This window comes from Hibiscus syriacus, unplaced genomic scaffold (genome assembly GCF_006381635.1).
Source record: "Hibiscus syriacus cultivar Baekdansim isolate YM2019G1 unplaced genomic scaffold, ASM638163v2 tig00110006_pilon, whole genome shotgun sequence".
NCBI lineage: Eukaryota > Viridiplantae > Streptophyta > Magnoliopsida > Malvales > Malvaceae > Hibiscus > Hibiscus syriacus.
Window position 1 is genome coordinate 96,889 of NW_024062558.1, and position 10,226 is coordinate 107,114.

The window sequence follows — 10,226 nt, forward strand, 5'->3', positions numbered from 1 at the left end:
ATTTGGGTCAGGTTTATTTTGTAATTAGGCACCCATATTTAATTATAGTTAGGACTGTCTTGTAAAATGTAAATAATAATAGTAATAGTAATAATAATAATAATAATAATAATAATAAATAGGGACAAAAATACATGTCTATAGCTGGCCCTATTTGCTCATTCTTGTGTCAACAAGAATAAGGCAACGACGAAAATACAATGAGTTTTCGTCCAGTTGACTTCATTTTTAATGGGAAATCCTCTCCACTCTTCTTTCAGGGGAGATCAGCCTTGATCTGTTCCACTTTTTCGGGTAGTCAGATCAATTTTGGAAGACTGTTATGCTCCACTCTTCTTTTAGGGGAGATCAAACTTGACTTTTTCCTTTTTTCGGGTAGTTAGATCAATTTTGGAAAACGAGTATGCTCCACTCTTCTTTCAGGGAGACAAGACTCGAGAAATCTTTGGAAGACGGTATGCTGCATTCTTTTTTCAGGGAGATAAGACTTGATTTGTTCCTCTTTTTCGGGTAGTCAGATCAATTTTGGAAAATGAGTCTGCTCCACTATTCTTTCAGGGAGATAAGATTTGATTTGTTCCTTTTTTTTCTTCTTCAGGTAGTCAGATCAATTTTCGAAAATGAGTCTGCTCCACTATTCTTTCAAGGAGATAAGACTCGAGAAATCTTTGGAAGGAGGGTCTGCTCCACTCATCTTTAAGGGTAGATAAGACTCGAGAATGATTTGCTTCGATGCTTCTTCAGGAAGACCAAATCTGAAATAAGAATAATCTTTTCCACTACTCTTCCGAGAACATCAGACTCGAGATTGATTTGATTCTCTCCTTTTTCAGGAAGACCAAATTTGAAATAAGAAAAATATGCTCTACTACTCTTCCGGGGATATCAGACTTGAGATTGACTTGCTTCACTACTCTTTCAGGAAGACCAAATCTGAAATAAGAAGAATTTGCTCTATTACTCTTCAGGGGAGATCAAACTCGAGATTGATCTTCTTCGCTACTCTTTCGGGAAGACCAAATCTGAAATAAGAAGAATCAACTCATCTACTCTTCTAGGGAGATCAGACTCGAGATTGATTTGCTTTGCCACTCTTTCGAGAAGACCAAATCTGAAATAAGAAGAATCTACTCCTCTACTCTTCCAGGGAGATCAAACTCGAGATTGATTTGCTTCACTACTCTTTCAGGAAGACCAAATCTAAAATAAGAAGAATCTACTCCTACTCGAGATTGATTTGCTTTGCTACTCTTTCGGGAAGACCAAATCTAAAATAAGATGAATCTGCTCCTCTAATCTTTCGGGGAGTTTAGACTCGAGATTGATTTGCTTTGCTATTCTTTCGGGAAGACCAAATCTGAAATAAGATGAATATGCTCCTCTACTCTTCTGGGGAGATCAGACTCAAGATTGATTTGATTCATTGCTTCTTTAGGAAGACCAAATCTGAAATAAGAAGAATTTGCTCCACTACTCTTTTGGGGAGATCAAACTCAAGATTAGTTTTAGTATTTCTTTTTTTAGGGATTTTGATTTGGTTACTCTTATCTTGGAGTTTCAATATCTTCAACCTTTAAATTTCTTTTGGGAAACCTATAGATACCATACTATATTTGTTACCATGCATTTATGAATGTCGTGATCCTATTTATGCCTAAAAATGTGTGCAATGACACAATTTTGTATTTTCTTTTTCAAATAAAAACCCTCTCTCATTGGCCATCTTGTGACTCGGTTTCATTTTGGTCACAACAAATGACCGATTTACCCCTGAACATCTTGATCCCATATTCTTTGGTCGGACACGATATTAGTTTTCTTTCTTTTTGAACCCTCCTGTAACAATGACTAACCACTTGATTAGTGATAAATATCTTGAATCATCCTCAAATGGCTGAAATGTTCTATGTAATCCAAGTTTTTATTTTCCATGTATCATGTCATCACACAAGCTTACAAGTTAAAACCATTGTTAGCTTTATAACACCTGAACTTTTCCAAAACTTTTTGCACAATAATACATAATAATTTCATGTATTTCAAGTTAAACTACATGTTTTTAATTTTCAAAGTAAGATGCTTATAAAAGTAGAATTAACAAGAAATATCTCTTTTTATTTATATAAATGTAAATAATCTTTTAAGGGACTACATGGCAAAATTTTAATGGAAAAATATAAAAGGAAAAGAGGTAGGCATATTCAAATATCAATAATAGAAATGCTTTTGAACTGTCACTCCTTAAAGTGACTCAAGTGTATATTCTGTCAAAAGGATCTCGAGAGTCATGATAATGAGTAGGGTGTGAAGTTCCTTCTTGGCTGCCAAATCTCTAGATGTTGGGTGCCATCAACCAATATTGAATCTTATATCTTCAGTCATAATACTGATCACTACTTGATGTCGTTACCTAACCCAGGAATCTCTCAATCTATATCATGAATCTAGGATCTTCACCAAGAACGAATCCTGAATTATAACACTCAAGCCACCTTTTACGGGTTTTCAACTTGAGACCTCATTTGGTTTCAAGATGTCCTTTTTGGATTTTCATCTTGAACTTTCTTATTCGTGAAACTCTCAGAGGTGAACTTTCTTATCGTATGCTCGTATTATATGTTTATGGTACATCTGACCATGACAAATAGGTTTCTATATATTTTCTTTAATCAAATTCAATTGGTCATATCTAGCTTGTACCCATTCTGCCTTATCTAGCTTCACCTCTGATAAAACTCGAAGTGAGGGAATTTCTACCTTAATAGGTAGGACAACTTCCATCCCATATGCTAAAGAAAATAGAGTTGTCCCAGTCGACGTCCGTACTGAAGTTCGATAAGTCAACAGAGCAAATGGTAATTTCTCATGTAGTCCTTATAAGTCTCAGTCATATTATCTATAAGTCTCTTGATGTTCTTATTAGCCACCTCTACTACCCCATTCATCTTTGGGCGATAAGTGGTGGAGTTATGATGCTTTATTTTGAACTAATCACAGACTGATTTCATCATTTTATTATTTAGATTTAAATCATTGTAAGAAATAATCCTCTCTGGTAGACCATAGTGATAAATGATTTCCTTTTTCAAGAATTTATAGATTGTCGACTGAGTGACATTTGCATAGGAAGCCACTTCTGCCCATTTGGTAAAGTAGTCTATTGCTATCAAAATGAAATGATGGCCATTTGAAGCTTTGGGCTAAATTTGTCCAATAACATCCATACCCCACATAGATAATGGCTATAGAGCTATCATCACATGCAATGGATGAGGAGGGATATGTATTCTATCTCCATAAATCTGACACTTGTGACATTTTCATACATAATTGATATAATCAGTTTCCATGGGTGACCAATAGTATCCAAATCTCATTATTGGTTGCCTGTTCAGGATAACTATGATAACATCTATGCCCCACATTTCCTGATACTATTCTTCTAATAGTTCTTTTGTCATTCTTGGTTGCCTGTTCAGGATAACTCTGATATCTGATGTATTGCAAGATATCATAATACCAGGGATTTCCATATTCTTCTTCCTTAATGTTAAAGCAATGGGCTGGGCACTCATAAGCCTGCATTTCGATTGACATCATTTTGAATGTTCATCTACTATGAATGCGGCTGCCAAAGTGGCAAAGGCAACTTCCATTTGATTTTCTTCTATGGGGAGGTAATTGAAGGTTACTTCTTCAAATTCTTTGATAAGTTCCAAAACCAATTTACGGTATTCTACATGCTTGGGATCTTTTGTCTCCCATTATCTCTTGAGTTGGTAAATTACTAGAGCTGAATCCCCATATACCTTGAGCATTTTTACCTTACGTTTGATGGCAACTCTAAGACCCATAACACATGCCTTATACTCAACCATATTGTTTGTGCAATCAAAATTGAGCCATCTGCTAAAATGATAATGCTATCTATTTGGTGAGACCAAGATTGCCCCAATCCCATGCCCCAAGATATTTGAAGCACCATCAAAGTTCAACTTCCAATACTCATTGGTGGACATAACTGATTCTTCCACTGAAATTGCCTTTAAGTCTTCATCTGGGAAATCAAAGCTTAACTGCTCATATTCTTGAGAAGCCCTACTTGCAATAAATTCTGCTATGACGTTCCCTTTAACAGCTTTCTGGCTTACATACTAGATATCAAACTCTGACAACAAGATTTTCCAATGAGTTAATCTTCCAGATAATACAGGTACATCCATAAGATACTTCAAAGGATCGAGTCTGGATATAAGCCAACTGGTGTGATATAACATATACTGCCTAAGCCTTCGAGTAGCCCTTACCAAAGCGCAACACAATTTTTTGATTGGCAAGTATCGAGTTTCACATTCATTGAACTTCTTACTGAGATAATAAATATCCCTTTGTTTTTCTCAGTTTGATCATTTTGTCCTAATACACACCCCATTGAACTTTCACAAACCAATAAGTAAAGAATTAAGGGTTTGTCTGGAATGAGTGGCACTAAGATTGGGGTACTAGACAAATATCGCTTAACTACTTCGAAAGATTGTTGGAAATAATCATTCTATGTCCCTAAGTTATTCTTACAGAGGAGATGAAAATGGGATCACATTTCTCAGTTAACTGTGATATAATCGAGCTATATAATTCAGTCTTCCCAAGAATCCTTGAACCTCTTTTTGTGTTCGCGGGGGTGGTAAATCTTAAATGGCTTAGTCTTTTGTAAATCTATTTCAATTGATTTTTTTCTCACAATAACCCCAAGAGCTTTCCAGATATTACCCCAAAGGTACACTTATTTGGCTTAAGCTTCATTGACATTTCCTTAATCTTTATAAAAAGCTTTCTCAAATTCTTCACTTTTGTTCCTCTTTTTTGTCTTTAACAATCATATCATTGTCATAAACTTCTATTTCTTTATGCATCAAGTTGTGAAATAATGTTACCATAGTCCTTTGATATGTCGCTCTTGCGTTCTTCAGCGCAAAGGCATCACTATATAGCAAAACATTTCCCATATAGTGCAAACATTGTTTTTCCATATCATTAGGTTACATTTTATTTGATTGTAGCCGAAGAAACCATCCATGAATAAGAACAAGGAATTTTTAACAGTGTTATCCACCAGGGTCTATGTGTGGCAAAGGAAAATTATCCTTCGGAGCTCTATTTAGATCTCGGTAGTCAACCACATGCATACTTTCCCATATTTCTTGGTACTGGTACAATATTTGCCACCACTCAGGGTATTTAACCACTTTAAGAAACCCGACATCGAATTGTTTTTTTTTCACTTTTTCTTTAATTTTTAGCAGTATTTCGGGTTTCATTCTTCTCAGCTTTTGTTATTCAGGCTTTATAGGTAATTTGGGTACCACCAATTCTGCATCCAAACCTGGCATGTCTTTATATGACCAAGCGAATACGTCTTTGTATTCTTGAAGTAATTTGATCAAACTCTGTCATCCTTCATCAGATAAAGTAGTGCCAATTTTTACTTCTTTCTTATCCTCATCTGACCCCAAATTTAAGATCTCAATAGGTTCCTCATGAGGCAGCATCTATTATCCTCTCTTTCCACCATTTTAGGAGCTCAGAAGGTAATTCATCCTCACCATCATCACAATCCTGACTTCGCATTTATATATAGGCTGCTTGAAATCAATTTCGGGTCACTGTCATCAGCATTCATGTTATTGATATGTGAGGTCCTGAAGAAAAATGAACGAGAGTATATGCATATAGTCATATAGGAGAATCTTATCCCATATCAAGATAAAAGAAATGATACATACATATAAAAATAATGAAAAGAAATGCATAGGAAAATGTTTGCTATTGTAATTAGTTGTAATGCATATTTCATTAAAAGTAAGAAAAACATAGTTTAACCCTTTACACAAAATAAACTATTACCCTAGGGTATAAGCAATAGGGAAAGCTCTCATGTATTACTCTGAAAAAGACTTAAAAACTATAGGTAATTCCTCTGCAGTCCAATTATTCACTTAAAGCATGGTGGTGCGAGGTAGATTCCCATAGCTCTGATCTTCTGATTCATCGTCTGATATGACATTGATACTCAACTCTTTTAAGGCATTCTCAATAATCAACCCTTTTTCTTGTTGATTTTCTTGGAACATAGTTCTACAGACACAAAAGTATTACACAATGGTGGAAAAGTTATTGGGTCTCCCAGATGAGTCTTCTCCAACTAGCCTTGCTTTCTTCTCTCTAGGTTCTTTCGAATACCTCTAATTTCTCCCTTACAGTCGGTTGATATCCCAAACTGAAGCGATCCTTCTTAGTAATGGGAAAAACTGAATTAATCGATCCTTGTAAGTGATTTTCTAACCCTTTTATGGCTTTTTCTCCTCTCTCCAGGGTCAGTTTGAGCTCCATCCTAGTGCAATTAGAAAATATGTTTGGGTATCTTTTTGCCTTCGGCTATGAATGTGGCATTAAACAAACTCCAATGATCTAAAAGAGCACTTAATAGCTTTTTCATCCAGTTCAACATATGGAGCAGTGGTAGAGACAGAGGCATGATGTATTCTTCAGCATTAAGACATACCAACCTCCCATCTATTATGAATTTTAACTTTTGGTGCAGAGTAGATGGAACTGCACCGACTTGGCGAATCCATGGCCTCCCCAGTAAGAAATTATAAGTGGGTATAATATCCATCATAAGGAATTCTACCTCATAGGTAGCTGGGCCGATAGTTAAAGGAATGTCAATCTTTTCTAACACTTTTTTTGGTTCATCAAAAGCTTGAACAATGCTATGACTATTTCTCATGAGTGTACTGTCGAGTGGTAGTTTCTTTAAAGTCAAAGTGCTATTAGTTTAAAACAAGCCATTATCAGCTAACACTTTAGACAGAATATGTCCTTTGCACCTAACCGTGATTTGCAGGGCTTTAGGGCTACCAATCATCCAGGGAATTTCATCCTCAGAAAAAGAAATGAATTGTCGGCCTGTATATTTGCAACCAACCTATCAAGCTTATTTTGATACTTTTTCGACATAAAAGTTTATTCAATAATTTCAACAAAGCATTTCGATGTGTCTCGGAGCTTAATAGTATGCCAAGACTGATATACGAGCAAGCAATTTTTGCAACTGCTCAACAATACTATATCATTGTGTTTGAGAAACTTCAAGAATTCTATAGCTTCATCTTAGTTATTGGCTCATGACATGTCATCTTCTCTTAATTGCATGTCAACTTTATTCTTTTATCAACCGTAGTCTACTTCTCACGTTCTTTGGAATAACATCTTCCACTTCGAGTAAATGTCTAACCTCATATGCTTCTTCAGTTTTTTTTCTACCTCTTCTTTTGTAGTCATATTTCCATGATACAACTTGTCATCTTATACATGAACTATCAACCGTAGTCTACTTCTCACGTTCTTTGGAATACATCTTCCACTTCGAGTAAATGTCTAACCTCATATGCTTCTTCAGTTTTTTTTCTACCTCTTCTATTTTGTAGTCATATTTCCATGATACTTGTCATCTTTATACATGAACATGGATGAAGGTGTGACCATCTTCGGAGCTATTTTGTCTAATCGTGAGTCCTTGGTGTAATAATTAGAGGAAATTTAAAGTTATAAACTCCTCTAGATGAAACCTCAGAGGGGCAAATTTCCATTTCCTCTTCTTCTGATATTTCCTTAAAAACCCCATTTCTTTTTCATCTATCATTTTTGTACCAATATCAGAAATCTGGGCAATGTTGTATAACATATCCTTTCCATTGATGATAACATGTATTTCCATTGTTGAATTGTTCCATTGACAGAATGGGTATCAATAGACCAACTTTGATCATTTGACCCCACACCCAATACATGGCGATTCCACCTCATAACTTTTGTTATAATTTCTTTCCCTCTCCCTTAGTAACCGCATGATTCCCGTACCTACTTGGTTTGGCAATGGGTTTTAGGTCTCATTTGGCTGCTCATTGTCACCAAAATTGATAAATTCTTTGTTCTAAGGCTCTGGACTATTCTTTTGAATGCAATGCAATTTTCAATAGAATATCCAAGAACCCCTGCATGATATTCACATTGCACGCTGCATCGTACCACTTAGGGTATGGAGGTTGTACATGTGATACGTGATAGGGTGACACTATATGTTTGTTATACAATATAAACAACACTCTTTATAGGTCATAGGAATTGGATCAAACTGGGCTTCTCTATTTCTTGCCTTGCCTCCCTTGCCCCTTGCTTCACAAGGTTTTGTGTAGATGATCCTGTATCTTGAGGTCGAGACATCGTGATGTTATTGGATTCATATTTTCTCACATTATTGACCTCGCTATCCATCTTTTCATTGGTTGTTTCTTGCTAGATTCACCACTATCGATTTTCCACTCTTAATTTCCATTTCAATCATGTCACCAGCTGTGACTATCAACAAACTCTTATAGGAATTCCCTATGAGGAGTTCTTAAAGTATTTACAAAGAGCATACTTGTCTCTTCTTCTTCAAGGGCGGATGCACTTGTACACTATGTCCCTCCATCTCTGGCATATTGCCTAAAATTCTCATTAGATTTTTTCCATGTTCTGCAGTACAAGTCGATTGGGCCTCATATCTTTCACTTGCTTGTATTGTTCAAGAAAAACTTTTCCAAATCTTTCCTAGATTTGCTATGAACCCTGTTGAATTGGTTTTACCATCGAATGGATGAACCTATTAAGCTTTCTTAGAAACAATGAATCAACAATTAATCATCCCCTATATAGCCAGTCATTTGTCTGCAAAATGTTGTGATGTGAGCAGAGGGGTATTTCGTGCCGTCAAATTTTTCAAATTTTGAAACTTTGAACTTAGGCGTAACACCAATCTAGAACCAAACTCAATTCTTTAGCCTCATTCTATATTCTAGGGTTCTCCTTCATAGCCCTAATTTATTCTTTAGCTATTTCCATTTTTCCTCAAACTGTTTGGCCTGTTCTTTTTTACTCTCATCGTCGAGATCTGGAATCTTTAGTTGTTGTTGGTTTATAGAGGCACTAGGTAAGTTTATGTTTACTCTTCCTGACTATGCATCTATTTGTTGTCGTGCTCTAACATGAGGTGGAGTAAACCTGGGGGTATAGAGGTTCCTCAATAACACCAATAACTGGAGTTTTTTCACGATCACTCATGGTGCAAAGCTCGGAGGATACAAAGGTTCTTCGGTGGTAGTACCAACAACTGGGGTATTTCTCGGTATTACTTCTTTTTTGTAACATACTTGCAAACTTCTCCATCAGATCATTCTAGGATTTCAACATTTGTTCACGCATCTTTCCTGAGCTTTCTTGAAGCTCTCTGCATTCAAACTGAGTTCTTTCATATGGGCGATTTTATTGTCCATTGCTTTTTTTTCGTTATGGTATTAATGCTTAGAGGTGTCCAGTATTCTTCGAAAAAAAAAACCTTTTTTTTGTTAATTTTGATGTTTTAAAGATGAATGCAATTATTTAAAAAAAATGCTGAACAAATGATTGTAATAATGCAGATAAAATGCAGAACATAAAACTTAAATAAATACAAATGCATGTGGAAAGGCATTGATTTATAAACGTGATCAGTCTTAGAACAACTTTCATTTAGGACAAAAGTATCATCATTAAAAGCGATTCATTACAGAAAAAAGCCTAACTCTATTATTTAGCTCCATTATCTCTTTGACAGCCAAGTGACCCTTTTTGCCAAATTTGATGTTGGATTTATATAGTTCTGATGACTTTTGTTTGGATATCCATCTCTCCCAACTGTCTTGCAACACCACTTAATTGATTCATGTTTTAATTATCACCTGATTCACATTTGTTTTCCAGTCCTCAAAGTGATTATTATCGTTCTGCCACTGCTGTTGTGTTCTTCGAATAGTGCGTTCAAGACCAGTAATCTGTATATGACAACTTCACTTTTGTTTGGATATCCATCTCTCCCAACTGTCTTGCAACACCACTTAATTGATTCATGGTTTTAATTATCACCTGATTCACATTTGTTTTCCAGTCCTCAAAGTGATTATTATCGTTCTGCCACTGCTGTTGGTGCTTCGAATAGTGCGTTCAAGACCAGTAATCTGTATATGACAACTTCGTAAGGTAACCTCTAGATCATGAACCTTTCTTTCCAAATTGTTATTTTCTTCAAGGCTAACCCTTAGATCTGCCGACCCGTACTGACCATTTTTCGTAAATAAGGAATTTTT